The sequence below is a fragment of the Coregonus lavaretus genome, assembly GCF_964263955.1.
Source record: "Coregonus lavaretus genome assembly, contig: HAP1_SCAFFOLD_2079, whole genome shotgun sequence".
Lineage (NCBI taxonomy): Eukaryota > Metazoa > Chordata > Actinopteri > Salmoniformes > Salmonidae > Coregonus > Coregonus lavaretus.
The window spans coordinates 1-17,308 of NW_028158470.1; the positions used below are offsets into that span (position 1 = coordinate 1).

The window sequence follows — 17,308 nt, forward strand, 5'->3', positions numbered from 1 at the left end:
TAAACTCCCTCTACCCCATGCCAACACCAATCCAATGCTGTACAATTAATTCCATAGCTTAACAACATACATCACTCACACACACACTCACACAGACACACCTATTCACTTGGGCCTTCTCCCTCATGCCCTGCTGACATCCATGCAGGCCCACATTGACCTTGTGACCTCTGGAGCTCCATGCATCTTGTTCTACACTCCCTGCCTAGTAAAACCCTTTCTCCCATGGGCCTGAGAGTACAGCTCATTTGAGACCATTTTGGAAAAGATTTTCTGTCATTTTTAAATGCCCATAAAAAAATTTCACATTATACTGCTGTTTTGAATGTATAGCAAAACCAGGTAGTTTTGAGGTTGAATAGCTACTTGAGTTGCTTGGTTCTACTGAAATTACCAACAGGCATTGGTCCAGGGTGATCAGGCCTATAATTTGAGACCATTTGGGTAAAGATTAGAGCTTTCTTTCCTTTTTAAATCACTCCAGGCAATATGTAATACAAATCTGATTTGGTTGCAATGCTGGGAAGAACTACACCACAGTAGATCCACGTTGCCTTTCAACTTTTTTCAAATAGGAAAACCAGGTTTTTATCCGTTTGTTTTTTTATAAAGCTAGAAAAAAATATATATAAAAAAAAATAAAAAATATGAAGAAAATATGCATCACTAACTGTAAGTCGCTCTGGATAAGAGTGTCTGCTAAATGACTACCAAAAAAATAAAAAATATTTTTTTTCATAAATATGAAAATGAAAAAAAAGACGACTACCAGGTGAACGCATAACTTACCACGTGCCCGTAGCCAAACACGTCTTTAAATGACCAGTGGGGTCGAATCCGGGTGGGGGGGTGTGATAACTGCCTGAATGGAGGTGAAGCTTCACTTAATCTACTTTGAAGCAGAGAAAAAACCGTAATGTTGGAGAAGCTGACTTAATCTACTTTGAAGCAGAAAAAAAAATATGAAAAATTATTTTTTCAAAAATATGAAAATGAAAAAAAAGAAGACATGGGGGCGTGCGGGACGCACTCGCTAAGCGGACCGGCACATTGAACGCGGGTCGGCGACTCCCCGCTTGCCAGGAGCCCTCCGAAAACGTGGACGGATCCTGCCGAGTAAGAAATGATACTCGGGAGGAGACAGAGAGAGGGAGAGGGGACTCTCTCCAATCCCACTGACCTCACTGTTGGGTACATGCTGTCTGGACATTAAAACAGACCCAGTTGCTAGGTCAACCAAGCATAGACAGATAAGATAGAGAGACAATTCATACCCAGGTGAGTTACTGACTCTGGCCCAAATGACACCCTGTTCCCTACGTAGTGCACTAGGCTACTTCTGATCAGATCTAAAGTAGTGCACTACATAGGGAATAGGGTGGAGATTTGCTCACTGTCATTAGAATGAAGATTTCCATACAGGAGTTACTGTCTCTGTCCCAAATCTCTCCCTGTTCCCTACGTAGTGCACTAGGCTTCTTCTGACCAGATCTAAAGTAGTCTATCATAGATTTTACATGTTTTCTCCCTGTCGTTAGAAAATGACAATATGGTAATGACTTTAGTGGTTTCCTCCCCCTTTGTTTTTATTGGTTGTGTGTTATGTGTGTTGTTGTGTTAGGTTTTCCCCCTGTGTTCCTAATGGAAAATCCATTAACAATGAATCACAAACAAATTATATTCCAGTTGTGTTTAGACAACTTCATGGCTGACATCCCCAGTTCTGTTAAGACCCTTGAACTGGGTCACATTCTAAATGGTCACTTGTATTGATATGTCCAGATTGGGCCTAACTGGGGTTAACCATACTGGAGGTTTCTTTCTGCACACATATTCCCTCATCTCCAGAACTTTACCTGGATGTCCTCTCTCTCTCTCTCTCTCTCTCTCTCTCTCTCTCTCTCTCTCTCTCTCTCTCTCTCTCTCTCTCTCTCTCTCTCTCTCTCTCTCTCCTCTCTCTCTCTCTCTCTCTCTCTCTCTGTCTCTGTCTCTGCCTCTCTCTCTCTCTCTCTCTCTCTCTCTCTCTCTCTCTCTCTCTCTGTCTCTGTCTCTGTCTCTGTCTCTGTCTCTGTCTCTGTCTCTGTCTCTGTCTCTGTCTCTGTCTCTGTCTCTGTCTCTGTCTCTCTCTCTCTCTCTCTCTCTCTCTCTCTCTCTCTCTCTCTCTCTCTCTCTCTCTCTCTCTCTCTCCTTCTCTCTCTGTCTCTGTCTCTGTCTCTGTCTCTGTCTCTCTCTCTCTCTCTCTCTCTCTCTCTCTCTCTCTCTCTCTCTCTCTCTCTCTCTCTCTCTCTCTCTCTCTCTCTCTCTCTCTCTCTCTCTCTCTCTCTCTCTCTCTCTCTCTCTCTCTCTCTCTCTGTCTCTGTCTCTGTCTCTGTCTCTCTCTCTCTCTCTCTCTCTCTCTCTCTCCCATCAAACCGTATAGAAAGCAGCCAACCTCAATATGGTTCCATTCCTGTAGTTATCAGGACACATGAGGTGTGGAACTATTATCTCCTTTCTAAGTGTGAACTTGTCCACTTCCCTTCATGGATTTAAAAGGAAATGACTGGTAAATGTAAACTCCCTCTACCCCATGCCAACACCAATCCAATGCTGTACAATTAATTCCATAGCTTAACAACATACATCACTCACACACACACTCACACAGACACACCTATTCACTTGGGCCTTCTCCCTCATGCCCTGCTGACATCCATGCAGGCCCACATTGACCTTGTGACCTCTGGAGCTCCATGCATCTTGTTCTACACTCCCTGCCTAGTAAAACCCTTTCTCCCATGGGCCTGAGAGTACAGCTCATTTGAGACCATTTTGGAAAAGATTTTCTGTCATTTTTAAATGCCCATAAAAAAAATTCACATTATACTGCTGTTTTGAATGTATAGCAAAACCAGGTAGTTTTGAGGTTGAATAGCTACTTGAGTTGCTTGGTTCTACTGAAATTACCAACAGGCATTGGTCCAGGGTGATCAGGCCTATAATTTGAGACCATTTGGGTAAAGATTAGAGCTTTCTTTCCTTTTTAAATCACTCCAGGCAATATGTAATACAAATCTGATTTGGTTGCAATGCTGGGAAGAACTACACCACAGTAGATCCACGTTGCCTTTCAACTTTTTTCAAATAGGTTAAATCCTTCCAAAATGTCATATGAGGTGCAGCAGGCTAGGAGAAAGGGGGGAGAGAGTGGCCAGCCTCCACAGGGGATATAGAAATACATTGCCTGCTGCCCTAACTTCAACTTGATGCCTATGTGGGTTTATATTGCCATATCAAACTGTCTTCTTTGTCAACCCATCAGGCCACTATAAGGGAAGCCATTACATAAGTATGACAGGATCATTTCATTTTGGTATGACAACTTACAGCTATAACAATGTTACTGTAAGATATATAGATCTTAACATTGGCCTGCTGAATGTACACTATTGGTCATTTGTAGCCGAGGACATTATAATGGTTATTTTAGGTTAGTCATACCATATTTGATCCCAGGCCTAAATGCTACATTACATATAATACATACAAGCCGAGAGGAAGTGGGTCTACAACAGACCCACGTTTGTAAAGTCTGTTCAATAATATTATCCTTTAGATATTTTGTCTCAAATTACCCCTCTCATAATGACCAACCGCCCTGCCCACCGGCACATTAAGTTTAAATGGAATTGTATTTAACTTCTGGCTTCCCACGGGCTGTTGTTGTGCAACCGAATACATTTGAAAGCAACGCTAGTGTGTGTACTGTAAATACAGCTGCGTTGCTAAAAGTAACTAGTACATTGGGTGCAGTAGGTCTTTAGACTCTCCTGGAGGTGGTTTGTAAATCTTCCCTAGCGTGAGGTCATTTTTTTCTTATTTCTCGGGACTCTCGTTTGAGGTCAAGCAGGTCATAAACAGTTTCTCTGTATTGTAAAATTATGCTTTTGTTAATTCCATGAAGTTTGGACGTTGAAAGGGATTGAATGCATTTCTCACAAAATGTATTGCTGCAAAGCAGATCAATCTATGTGCTAGTTAGTCACTGCAGTAGATCATTCAAGAAAACAACGTCTTCAATGGCCAGTACTGTATAATCAATGATCTCACTAACAAAGCATCATTGGTTTAATTGGAACACAACACATCTCTGTCATGTAGTGGCTGTGTGAGCAATGACAGCTTTGTCAGAGTCCCATTACAATGAACTGGGAGTCTGTAGTTGTACATAGTGAAGCATTGAGGATGAGTAGAATGCCGTCTTGGAGTGATGTCATAATGGGGTCATAAGAAGATAGAATCTTAGGTGGGAGAACATTCAGAGAGAAGGTTAGTTGGAGAAAGTCATCATATTGGTAAGTCATGTTTCTAAAATTGTTCCTAAAGTTATGGTGAATCTACTATAATGGAGAGGACGGTTTTAGGCAAATATGATAGAATTTCATATCACTTTGCGTAGCCTACTGCGAGTATCAAATTCCTGTCTTTTGTTTAAATGAATATTTTCATGGTTAAATATTGGTATGCATTCATTTATCTAAACTGATTACTGTATGATCTAGATTACCGAACCTGAGAGTGATTTCTGATGAGATTGAATTGATTGGTACTGTCTTAAAACACATTTAACAGCATAGTGTACTATACTATAAACATTTTTGAAAAGATTTACACAAAATCTATAGTATAAAGAGAAGTTTGCATAATTGGTTGGTCACAGCTTGTTTAGTTTGGATACAGGGCTGTTTTATGGTGAGATGCAAAATAATGTGTTAGAGGCACTAGAAATGTAGGCATTGATGAAAGGCACCGCATAGGGTAAAAGGCTTTAATAGTAGTTTGAATGGCTATAGGGACACTGAGAGGTCATGTTTATTGGACATACTGTCCCTATAATCACAGGATGCATAGCCGCGGGAAGTAGTTGTCACGATCGTCGGGAACAGAGGAGGACCAAGGCGCAGCGTGGAATGCGAACATATTTATTAATTGATGATCACACGAACAAAACGAAAACGTGACGTCCCTGGTTACATTCACAAACCAACACGGAACAAGAAACCACACCAAATGAATGCCTAACGGCTACCTAAGTATGACTCCCAATCAGAGACAACGAGCTACAGCCGTCTCTGATTGGGAGCCACCCTGGCCAACATAGATATACAAAACCAGAACAAACACAAATGAAAACTCACACCCTGGCTCAACATACTAGAGTCCCCAGAGCCAGGGCGTGACAGTACCGAGTGGAGGACAGAGGAGCCTCTTAAAGAAGAAGTTACAGGTCTGTGAGAGCCAGAAATCTTGCTTGTTTGTAGGTGACCAAATACTTATTTTCCACCATAATTTGCAAATAAATTCATGAAAAATCCTACAATGTGATTTTCTAGAATTTTTTTTCTCAATTTGTCTGTCATAATTGACGTGTACCTATGATGAAAATTACAGGCCTCTCTCATCTTTTTAAGTGGGAGAACTTGCACAATTGGTGGCTGACTAAATACTTTTTTCCCCCACTGTAAATGTAAATTCTGTCAATTTGGAATTTACGTTAAGGTCAAATAAATCTTTGGCAATTGGGTAAAACATTAATGTGGAACTGTTAAAAGTGATTTGCTTAATTTCTTTTGATGCCGATGCTGTCTTTAGGTTGTTTAAGGATTTGTTTTCCATGAGCAGCATCCTGTAGGTTGCTAACATTTAGGAACTCTCTTTTAGAGCTCATTCGTATTGGAAGTGCACAGTATTGGTCAGGGCGACTTGCATGTTGAGGTGGGCCTGCTAAGGAAGGAGGTGGGCCTGCTGAAGCAATTGGCCTGTATGGGGGAGATGAGATGGATAGAGAGACAGTCTCTGGAGATGAATAGAGAGATGGTGTTGAAGGAAGTGGAGAGGGAGGAGAAGAAGGAGCATGCAAAAATATATCAGATGAAGGATGAAGAGTTGCTGTTGATGGATATTAGAATGAGGGAAAGGGAGAGAGAGATGGAGGAGGAAAGGAGGAGGTTCATGGAGAAATCTGAGAGGCAAAAGGTAGAGAAACAGATGGCGCTCCAGAAGAAAAGACAGGAGGAGAGAGACAAGTGGGAGATACCTGAACAGAAGAGAGTGGAGGAATTGAAAGAGTTTTACTGGAAGGAAGAAGAAAACCGAAAGGTAGATGCATGGATGAAAGCAGAGAGGAAGGCAAAGAGAAAGGTGGAAGAAGCAAATAGAAAGGTGGAAGAAGCAAAGAGAAAGGTGGAAGAAGCAAATAGAAAGGTGGGAGAAGCAAAGAGAAAGGTGGGAGAAGCAAAGAGAAAGGTGGAAGAAGCAAAGAGAACGATAGAAGAAGCAAAGAGAAAGGTGGAAGAAGCAAAGAGAATGATGGGAGAAGCAAAGAGAAAGATGGGAGAAGAACAACAGATGCTGAAAAAGCAAGCCAGGCTAACGGAGACCCTGAGCGATAGAAAAAGAAGAGACGGGGAAGAGAGAAAGGAAGATGAAAATAAGTGTGTGAAGGAAGCAAGGGAAGGAGACAGGAGAGAGCTCCTGAAAGAAAAGAGACTAAGTGCAGAAGAAAATATGACACACATGGAGAAACAAATGAGAGAGCTGGAGGTCAAAGGTAAAAAGGAGAGGGAATAGACAGAGAATAAAGTGTGATATGTGAGGTTAGCTTCAACACCTTAACTTATACTGTCTGTTTCCCAACTCCCTCTCTCCCAGATTCCTCCATCTTCTCAGCTGGTGCTGAGGTCAAACAGACCCAGTGCAAAGGTCATCTTAGTTTACAGTTCTTTTGTACATTGAAAGTGTTATATAACTGCACACATGGAGTGTGGTATTAACATCCTCCATTTTCCTTTGTCTTGTCAGATGTCTCCATGGTTACTGCAACTGAGTCAAAGACTCTGAACCCTCAGAAGGACCAGCCAGCAAAGTGCAAAGGTAAAGACCAGGGCCCGGTTTCCTGATAGCGATGGAACTTAAGCTTACTAGTGTTTTAATGATGCATCGTTTTTATAATGGCCAAAGATGTCACATGCGTTTCCCAAAACACCACGCAGAGAGAACGTTCACTAAGTGCGTCATTGGAGTAGGTCTCGATACTGATCGAAAGAAAGGCAGGGCTGCTCTCTGATCAGATTTCTCCATTTAAATCTTACCTTAACATTATAATTATTCCACAATACTGATGACGGATCAGCTCCTAGAGAGCCATTACCACCTTATGGCTGCAAATATTCAGGCGGCTTATTCTAATGCTTACCCTATAATAATGCACTAAATCACAGATTCATTTGGCCCATCAGTGCGCACATGTTGTTACACATCATGAAATATATTGAGGTAAAAATTACAGACAGTGTAGCCTACAAATAGAAGTAAATTGACTGAACATGAAATTGATTTCAATATGATTGAAATATAGGCCTATACAGCCAACTGGATTTATTTTCTAATGCAGTCATCTCGGTTTTCAGTTGAAGCATATTTTTATCCTTTGCTTGTTGAATTGCAAAGATATTGGCAACTTTGTATTTGTAGTCAACTTCCTGCCGAAGTTATCGTCAGTCACAGAGAGACAGATAAACAGCTTGATTCTATGTTTAGCGGATGTCTTCTGTGTAGAAAGTGACGCGGAAGGGCAAAAAAGAATCTAACGACGCATTTAGCTGTCTGATATCAGTGGAGTTTTCTGGTTGAATCACCCTTTTTTCCACCCAATTTTGTTTTTATGTGATGACGTTGAATCAACATCCCTCTCTCTCTCTCTCTCTCTCTCTCTCTCTCTCTCTCTCTCTCTCTCTCTCTCTCTCTCTCTCTCTCTCTCTCTCAGAATTCTCTGTGTTTTCCACGAGCAGTCAAGGCGTGGCCAAGATCCCCCAGGTTCTGCAGGTCAAAGTGAGTAATAAAAGTGAGAGTGTCCAAAAGAAAGATGGGAATGACAAAGTAACAGCGCCAAAGACAGAGGCAGAGCTCCTTATGGACAAATTTGAGAGGATGGCAGAAGAGGAGAGAATTTGGCCTTGTCAGAAGGATAGGAGAGATAAAGACCAGGCCAAAGAGATAGAGGGAAAGAGAAAGGAGGAGGAGGTGCTGTCTAAAGAAGAGCAGCGCAGGCTGAGGAATGAGAAGGCCTTACAGGAACACCTGGACAGGGTAAAGAATCCGGAAAGGACAGGCAAACAGACCAGACAACCACAATGTAAAGGTAGGACCAGGCAAAGTGACAAGGGACTCAAACACAAAACATTTCATTCTCTGTGGTTTAAAAGCAAAGAGCACCATTGCGCTGTCCCTAAAGTTAGGTTGGTGCGTAAAACTCTTAAATTCAAATAAGCAATAAAGTGTGATGGTCCGCACTCATGAGGATAAGTGTTTAATTACAACTTCCTGTGACAACCGGAAGTGCCTTACATTGTGGTCATAGGTGCTGTTTCGAAGGGTTAAAAAGGTCACATCCTTCCAAAATGTCACATGTGTGATTAGGCAACCCTCATGAACCCGTACATATTAGAAAACCAGGTTTTTATCCGTTTGTTTTTTTATAAAGCTAGAAAAAAATATATAAAAATAAATAAAAAATATGAAGAAAATATGCATCACTAACTGTAAGTCGCTCTGGATAAGAGTGTCTGCTAAATGACTACAAAAAAAATATATATATATATTTTTTCATGAATATGAAAATGAAAAAAAAGACGACTACCAGGTGAACGCATAACTTACCACGTGCCCGTAGTCAAACACGTCTTTAAATGACCAGTGGGGTCGCTAAATGACTAAAAATAAACTACAGGGTTGCCCAAGGGCGCTGTTACTTTCATTCGAAAAATGTTGCAATGCTGTGTGGATCTGCTGTGGAGGTGTTTTTCCCAGCATTGCAACCTCCCTCCTCCCTGACCCAACAGCATAATGCAAGGAGAATGGCATGTTATATAGAAATATTGATTTGGAGAATGGCGTGTTATATATGAACATTCATTTGGAAGACAATTGCCCACCCAAGGTGTTGTCGCCTAGGCCATTGCTCTGATGTTTGAGGCTCATCTAGCTAAGGGATTTCACATGTCTGTGTGTGGTTTACACAATATGTAAGTTTTATGTCCAGAAGTCTGAAATTAATATATTTCCAGATTATGGTTGGGGGGCATATAAAGAGCAACATATGTGAAGATCAGCAGGCTCTGACGTTTTTTGGGCTAAAATATAGACATCCAGAAAGGTCTCAGGACAAGGCCCAAAATGAAGCCTGGTCTTAAATTTGAGGTGCTTTTGGGTGAGAGCATTAGATCCGGTAAGGATAGAAAAACATTTCAACCACAGGAACGCTCCTAAGGTTCTCCCGATCTGTGCAAGCCTACCCATGACCATGTGGAATTAATCCTTAACAGTGAAAACAGGGTGCATTTATTCAAACAGTTGACCGTGAACTCTTTTCCATAGAAATACATTGCCTGCTGCCCTAACTTCAACTTGATGCCTATGTGGGTTTATATTGCCATATCAAACTGTCTTCTTTGTCAACCCATCAGGCCACTATAAGGATTACCTGTGTTGAGTTTAAGCTTCCTGGAGCAACCGGAAGTGGGAAGATTGACCCTAAACATGGTTTAGATGTATCCACCAGCAGATAGTGAAAACGCTACATTCAACCCTCTGTAAAAAGTTTAGTTTTTCACGGATTGATCTGAAACTCAGGATTCTGTAAGAGCTTGTCCCAATGAGGATATGTGTTTAGTTACAGCTTCCTGTGACAACCGGAAGTGCCTTACATTGTGGTCATATGTGCTGTTTCGAAGGGTTAAAAAGGTCACATCCTTCCAAAATGTAACATGTGTGATTAGGCAACCCTCATGAACCCGTACATATTAGAAAACCAGGTTTTTATCCGTTTGTTTTTTTATAAAGCTAGAAAAAAATATATATAAAAAATATATATATATTAAGAAAATATGCATCACTAACTGTAAGTCGCTCTGGATAAGAGTGTCTGCTAAATGACTACAAAAAAAAATATATATATATTTTTTCATAAATATGAAAATGAAAAAAAAGACGACTACCAGGTGAACGCATAACTTACCACGTGCCCGTAGTCAAACACGTCTTTAAATGACCAGTGGGGTCGCTAAATGACTAAAAATAAACTACAGGGGTGCCCAAGGGCGCTGTTACTTTCATTCGAAAAATGTTGCAATGCTGTGTGGATCTGCTGTGGAGGTGTTTTTCCCAGCATTGCAACCTCCCTCCTCCCTGACCCAACAGCATAATGCAAGGAGAATGGCATGTTATATAGAAATATTGATTTGGAGAATTGCGTGTTATATATGAACATTCATTTGGAAGACAATTGCCCACCCAAGGTGTTGTCGCCTAGGCCATTGCTCTGATGTTTGAGGCTCATCTAGCTAAGGGATTTCACATGTCTGTGTGTGGTTTTCACAATATGTAAGTTTTATGTCCAGAAGTCTGAAATTAATATATTTCCAGATTATGGTTGGGGGGCATATAAAGAGCAACATATGTGAAGATCAGCAGGCTCTGACGTTTTTTGGGCTAAAATATAGACATCCAGAAAGGTCTCAGGACAAGGCCCAAAATGAAGCCTGGTCTTAAATTTGAGGTGCTTTTGGGTGAGAGCATTAGATCCGGTAAGGATAGAAAAACATTTCAACCACAGGAACGCTCCTAAGGTTCTCCCGATCTGTGCAAGCCTACCCATGACCATGTGGAATTAATCCTTAACAGTGAAAACAGGGTGCATTTATTCAAACAGTTGACCGTGAACTCTTTTCCATAGAAATACATTGCCTGCTGCCCTAACTTCAACTTGATGCCTATGTGGGTTTATATTGCCATATCAAACTGTCTTCTTTGTCAACCCATCAGGCCACTATAAGGATTACCTGTGTTGAGTTTAAGCTTCCTGGAGCAACCGGAAGTGGGAAGATTGACCCTAAACATGGTTTAGATGTATCCACCAGCAGATAGTGAAAACGCTACATTCAACCCTCTGTAAAAAGTTTAGTTTTTCACGGATTGACCTGAAACTCAGGATTCTGTAAGAGCTTGTCCCAATGAGGATATGTGTTTAATTACAGCTTCCTGTGACAACCGGAAGTGCCTTACATTCAATCAATCAATCAATTTTATTTTATATAGCCCTTCTTACATCAGCTAATATCTCGAAGTGCTGTACAGAAACCCAGCCTAAAACCCCAAACAGCTAGTAATGCAGGTGTAGAAGCACGGTGGCTAGGAAAAACTCCCTAGAAAGGCGAAAACCTAGGAAGAAACCTAGAGAGGAACCAGGCTATGAGGGGTGGCCAGTCCTCTTCTGGCTGTGCCGGGTGAAGATTATAACAGAACCATGCCAAGATGTTAAAAAATGTTCATAAGTGACAAGCATGGTCAAATAATAATCAGGAATAAATCTCAGTTGGCTTTTCATAGCCGATCATTAAGAGTTGAAAACAGCAGGTCTGGGACAGGTAGGGGTTCCATAACCGCAGGCAGAACAGTTGAAACTGGAATAGCAGCAAGGCCAGGCGGACTGGGGACAGCAAGGAGTCACCACGGCCGGTAGTCCCGACGTATGGTCCTAGGGCTCAGGTCTCTCAGTTGGCTTTTCATAGCCGATCATTAAGAGTTGAAAACAGCAGGTCTGGGACAGGTAGGGGTTTCGTAACCGCAGGCAGAACAGTTGAAACTGGAATAGCAGCAAGGCCAGGCGGACTGGGGACAGCAAGGTGTCATCATGCCCGGTAGTCCTGACGTATGGTCCTAGGGCTCAGGTTCTCAGAGAGAAAGAGAGAATTAGAGAGAGCATACTTAAATTCACACAGGACACTGGATAAGACAGGAGAAGTACTCCAGGTATAACCAACTAACCCCAGCCCCCCGACACATAAACTACTGCAGCATAAATACTGGAGGCTGAGACAGGAGCGGTCCGGAGACACTGTGGCCCCATCCGAAGAAACCCCCGGACAGGGCCAAACAGGAAGGATATAACCCCACCCACTCTGCCAAAGCACAGCCCCCGCACCACTAGAGGGATATCCTCAACCACCAACTTACAATCCTGAGACAAGGCCGAGTATAGCCCACAGAGGTCTCCACCACAGCACAAACCAAGGGGGGGCGCCAACCCAGACAGGAAGATCACGTCAGTAACTCAACCCACTCAAGTGACGCACCCCTCCCAGGGACGGCATGAAAGAGCACCAGCAAGCCAGTGACTCAGCCCCTGCAACAGGGTTAGAGGCAGAGAACCCCAGTGGAGAGGGGAACCGGCCTGGCAGAGACAGCAAGGGCTGTTCGTTGCTCCAGAGCCTTTCCGTTCACCTTCACACTCCTGGGCCAGACTACACTCAATCATATGACCTACTGAAGAGATAAGTCTTCAGTAAAGACTTAAAGGTTGAGACCGAGTCTGCGTCTCTCACATGGGTAGGCAGACTGTTCCATAAAAATGGAGATCTATAGGAGAAAGCCCTGCCTCCCGCTGTTTGCTTAGAAATTCTAGGGACAATTAGGAGGCCTGCGTCTTGTGACCGTAGCGTACGTATTGGTATGTACGGCAGGACCAACTCGGAAAGATAGGTAGGAGCAAGCCCATGTAACGCTTTATAGGTTAACAGTAAAACCTTGAAATCAGCCCTTGCCTTAACAGGAAGCCAGTGTAGGGAAGCTAGCACTGGAGTAATATGATCAAATTTCTTGGTTCTAGTCAGGATTCTAGCAGCCGTATTTAGCACTAACTGAAGTTTATTTAGTGCTTTATCCGGGTAGCCGGAAAATAGAGCATTGCAGTAGTCTAACCTAGAAGTAACAAATGCATGGATTAATTTTTCTGCATCATTTTTGGACAGAACATTTCTGATTTTTGCAATGATACGTAGATGGAAAAAAGCTGTCCTTGAAACAGTCTTGATATGTTCGTCAAAAGAGAGATCAGGGTCAAGAGTAACGCCGAGGTCCTTCACAGTTTTATTTGAGACGACTTTACAACCATCAAGATGAATTGTCAGATTTAACAGAAGATCTCTTTGTTTCTTGGGACCTAGAACAAGCATCTCTGTTTTGTCCGAGTTTAAAAGTAAAAAGTTTTCAGCCATCCACTTCCTTATGTCTGAAACACAGGCTTCTAGCAAGGGCAATTTTGGGGCTTCACCATGTTTCATTGAAATGTACAACTGTGTGTCATCCGCATAGCAGTGAAAGTTAACATTATGTTTTCGAATAACATCCCCAAGAGGTAAAATATATAGTGAAAACAATAGTGGTCCTAAAACGGAACCTTGAGGAACACCGAAATGTACAGTTGATTTGTCGGAGGACAGACCATTCACAGAGACAAACTGATATCTTTCCGACAGGTAAGATCTAAACCAGGCCAGAACTTGTCCGTGTAGACCAATTTGGGTTTCCAGTCTCTCCAAAAGAATGTGGTGATCGATGGTGTCAAAGGCAGCACTAAGGTCTAGTAGCACGAGGACAGATGCAGAGCCTCGGTCTGACGCCATTAAAAGGTCATTTACCACCTTCACAAGTGCAGTCTCAGTGCTATGATGGGGTCTAAAACCAGACTGAAGCATTTCGTATACATTGTTTGTCTTCAGAAAGGCAGTGAGTTGCTGCGCAACAGCTTTTTCTAAAATTTTTGAGAGGAATGGAAGATTCGATATAGGCCGATAGTTTTTTATATTTTCCGGGTCAAGGTTTGGCTTTTTCAAGAGAGGCTTTATCACTGCCACTTTTAGTGAGTTTGGTACACATCCGGTGGATAGAGAGCTGTTTATTATGTTCAACATAGGAGGGCCAAGCACATTACATTGTGGTCATAGGTGCTGTTTCGAAGGGTTAAAAAGGTCACATCCTTCCAAAATGTCACATGTGTGATTAGGCAACCCTCATGAACCCGTACATATTAGAAAACCAGGTTTTTATCCGTTTGTTTTTTTATAAAGCTCGAAAAAAATATATTAAAAAAAATAAAAAATATGTAGAAAATATGCATCACTAACTGTAAGTCGCTCTGGATAAGAGTGTCTGCTAAATGACTACCAAAAAAATATATATATATTTTTTTTCATGAATATGAAAATGAAAAAAAAGACGACTACCAGGTGAACGCATAACTTACCACGTGCCCGTAGCCAAACACGTCTTTAAATGACCAGTGGGGTCGAATTCGGGTGGGGGGGTGTGATAACTGCCTGAATGGAGGTGAAGCTTCACTTAATCTACTTTGAAGCAGAAAAAAAAAATATGAAAAATTATTTTTTCAAAAATATGAAAATGAAAAAAAAGAAGACATGGGGGCGTGCGGGACGCACTCGCTAAGCGGAACGGCACATTGAACGCGGGTCGGCGACTCCCCGCTTGCCAGGAGCCCTCCGAAAACGTGGACGGATCCTGCCGAGTAAGAAATGATACTCGGGAGGTGTTTACCCAGCTGCCGAGTATACCAGGTGACCAAGCAAACTTATGACCCCTGGCTTGTCAAGCAAAATTCAAAGCTGGCCTGTACAACATGCAAAAAGGTAGGGAGCTTGGGCCCGGAAAAGACTGGATGAATTATGACTTTGCTAATGTTTTCAAGTGGAACCTGAGAGGATGTTTATTCAGTTTCAGAGGGAGCCGTTTTAGAGGGACACCCCATAGAACAGAGGGAGTCTGTGTGTTGTAGACAGGGGATTGGTCAGTATGGGGAACCCCCCATATTTTGGGAAAGATTATAAGTACTGGGTTTGAACAAAGAAAATCAGAACAGACTTATTCTTTTGGGACTCTGTTCTCCGGATGCTATATACATCTGTAAACTTATGCTGAAATCTTGTGATATAAATAAAACTTATGATCAAAGCTCAGTATAAGCGGACTCCTTTGTTTCAGAGCAATAATTAGCAACATTAACTCGACACTACAACTTCACCACAGCAGCTGAGGATGCCTCCCACGACGGCGTGACCATCACAGCTATAGTGGCCTTGCCATGGGGATATCCTCGCATGTGTTTGTTAACAATCAAGGTCTTATGTGTCATGCACTTCAACAACTATCTGAAATGTCACTCGAGCTCCAAAAGGGAGACTGCACAATTATTACTGCACACAGGGCAGTCACCAGGGAAGTGAGGGTGTTATTACTGCACACAGGGCAGTCACCAGGGAAGTGAGGTTGTTATTACTGCACACAGGGCAGTCACCAGGGAAGTGAGGGTGTTATTACTGCACACAGGGCAGTCACCAGGGAAGTGATGGTGTTATTACTGCACACAGGGCAGTCACCAGGGAATTGAGGGTGTTATTACTGCACACAGGGCAGTCACCAGGGATGTGATGGTGTTATTACTGCACACAGGGCAGTCACCAGGGAATTGAGGGTGTTATTACTGCACACAGGGCAGTCACCAGGGAAGTGAGGGTGTTATTACTGCACACAGGGCAGTCACCAGGGAAGTGAGGGTGTTATTACTGCACACAGGGCAGTCACCAGGGAAGTGAGGGTGTTATTACTGCACACAGGGCAGTCACCAGGGAAGTGAGGGTGTTATTACTGCACACAGGGCAGTCACCAGGGAAGTGAGGGTGTTATTACTGCACACAGGGCAGTCACCAGGGAAGTGAGGGTGTTATTACTGCACACAGGGCAGTCACCAGGGAAGTGATGATGTTATTACTGCACACAGGGCAGTCACCAGGGAAGTGATGGTGTTATTACTGCACACAGGGCAGTCACCAGGGAAGTGAGGGTGTTATTACTGCACACAGGGCAGTCACCAGGGAAGTGAGGGTGTTATTACTGCACACAGGGCAGTCACCAGGGAGGTGAGGGTGTTATTACTGCACACAGGGCAGTCACCAGGGAAGTGATGGTATTATTACTGCACAAAGGGCAGTCACCAGGGAAGTGAGGGTGTTATTTCTGCACACAGGGCAGTCACCAGGGAAGTGATGGTGTTATTACTGCACACAGGGCAGTCACCAGGGAAGTGATGGTGTTATTACTGCACACAGGGCAGTCACCATGGAAGTGATGGTGTTATTACTGCACACAGGGCAGTCACCAGGGAAGTGAGGGTGTTATTACTGCACACAGGGCAGTCACCAGGGAAGTGAGGGTGTTATTACTGCACACAGGGCAGTCACCAGGGAAGTGATGGTGTTATTACTGCACACAGGGCAGTCACCAGGGAAGTGAGGGTGTTATTACTGCACACAGGGCAGTCACCAGGGAAGTGATGGTGTTATTACTGCACACAGGGCAGTCACCAGGGAAGTGAGGGTGTTATTACTGCACACAGGGCAGTCACCAGGGAAGTGAGGGTGTTATTACTGCACACAGGGCAGTCACCAGGGAAGTGAGGGTGTTATTACTGCACACAGGGCAGTCACCAGGGAAGTGAGGGTGTTATTACTGCACACAAGGCAGTCACCAGGGAAGTGAGGGTGTTATTACTGCACACAGGGCAGTCACCAGGGAAGTGAGGGTGTTATTACTGCACACAGGGCAGTCACCAGGGAAGTGAGGGTGTTATTACTGCACACAGGGCAGTCACCAGGGAATTGAGGGTGTTATTACTGCACACAGGGCAGTCACCAGGGAAGTGAGGGTGTTATTACTGCACACAGGGCAGTCACCAGGGAAGTGAGGGTGTTATTACTGCACACAGGGCAGTCACCAGGGAAGTGAGGGTGTTATTACTGCACACAGGGCAGTCACCAGTGGACAATACAGGATACAGCCAGTTCATAGAGGAGCTGAAGGTGCTTTATGCTCAATACTGGCCAGAGGATGCAGGAGTACTGTATGGAGAAACAGTGATAGAATCTCTCTGCCAGAGGTTTGGCATTGGCAGTCCACGTATGGTCATACGGGCCTACAGGCAGTACAGGGACACTGATGGTAATGATAAAGGAGACTTTCCAGATGGACTTAAAGAGATGTTGATGGAGGTCAGCACCATCCCCATCTCCAGATGGACTTAAAGAGATGTTGATGGAGGTCAGCACCATCCCCATCTCCAGATGGACTTAAAGAGATGTTGATGGTGGTCAGCACCATCCCCATCTCCAGATGGACTTAAAGAGATGTTGATGGAGGTCAGCACCATCCCCTTCTCCAGATGGACTTAAAGAGATGTTGATGGTGGTCAGCACCATCCCCATCTCCAGATGGACTTAAAGAGATGTTGATGGTGGTCAGCACCATCCCCATCTCCAGATGTACTTAAAGAGATGTTGATGGTGATCAGCACCATCCTCATCTCCAGTGCAGAAGGCCAGCAGGGATTTTCTCAAATGAATCTGATTTGCATCTCAACCCGCGC

General features: G+C 43.3%; 1 long non-coding RNA gene across 1 annotated transcript; it reads left to right on the forward strand.

Moving 5' to 3' along the window:
* The first annotated feature begins 6,366 nt into the window (after positions 1 to 6,366).
* LOC311123992 lies at positions 6,367 to 7,845 on the forward strand. The gene is made up of 4 exons (XR_014612673.1): positions 6,367 to 6,589; positions 6,691 to 6,741; positions 6,841 to 6,912; positions 7,805 to 7,845. It is a non-coding gene; the product is annotated as an uncharacterized lncRNA (long non-coding RNA).
* The last annotated feature ends 9,463 nt before the right edge of the window (positions 7,846 to 17,308 follow it).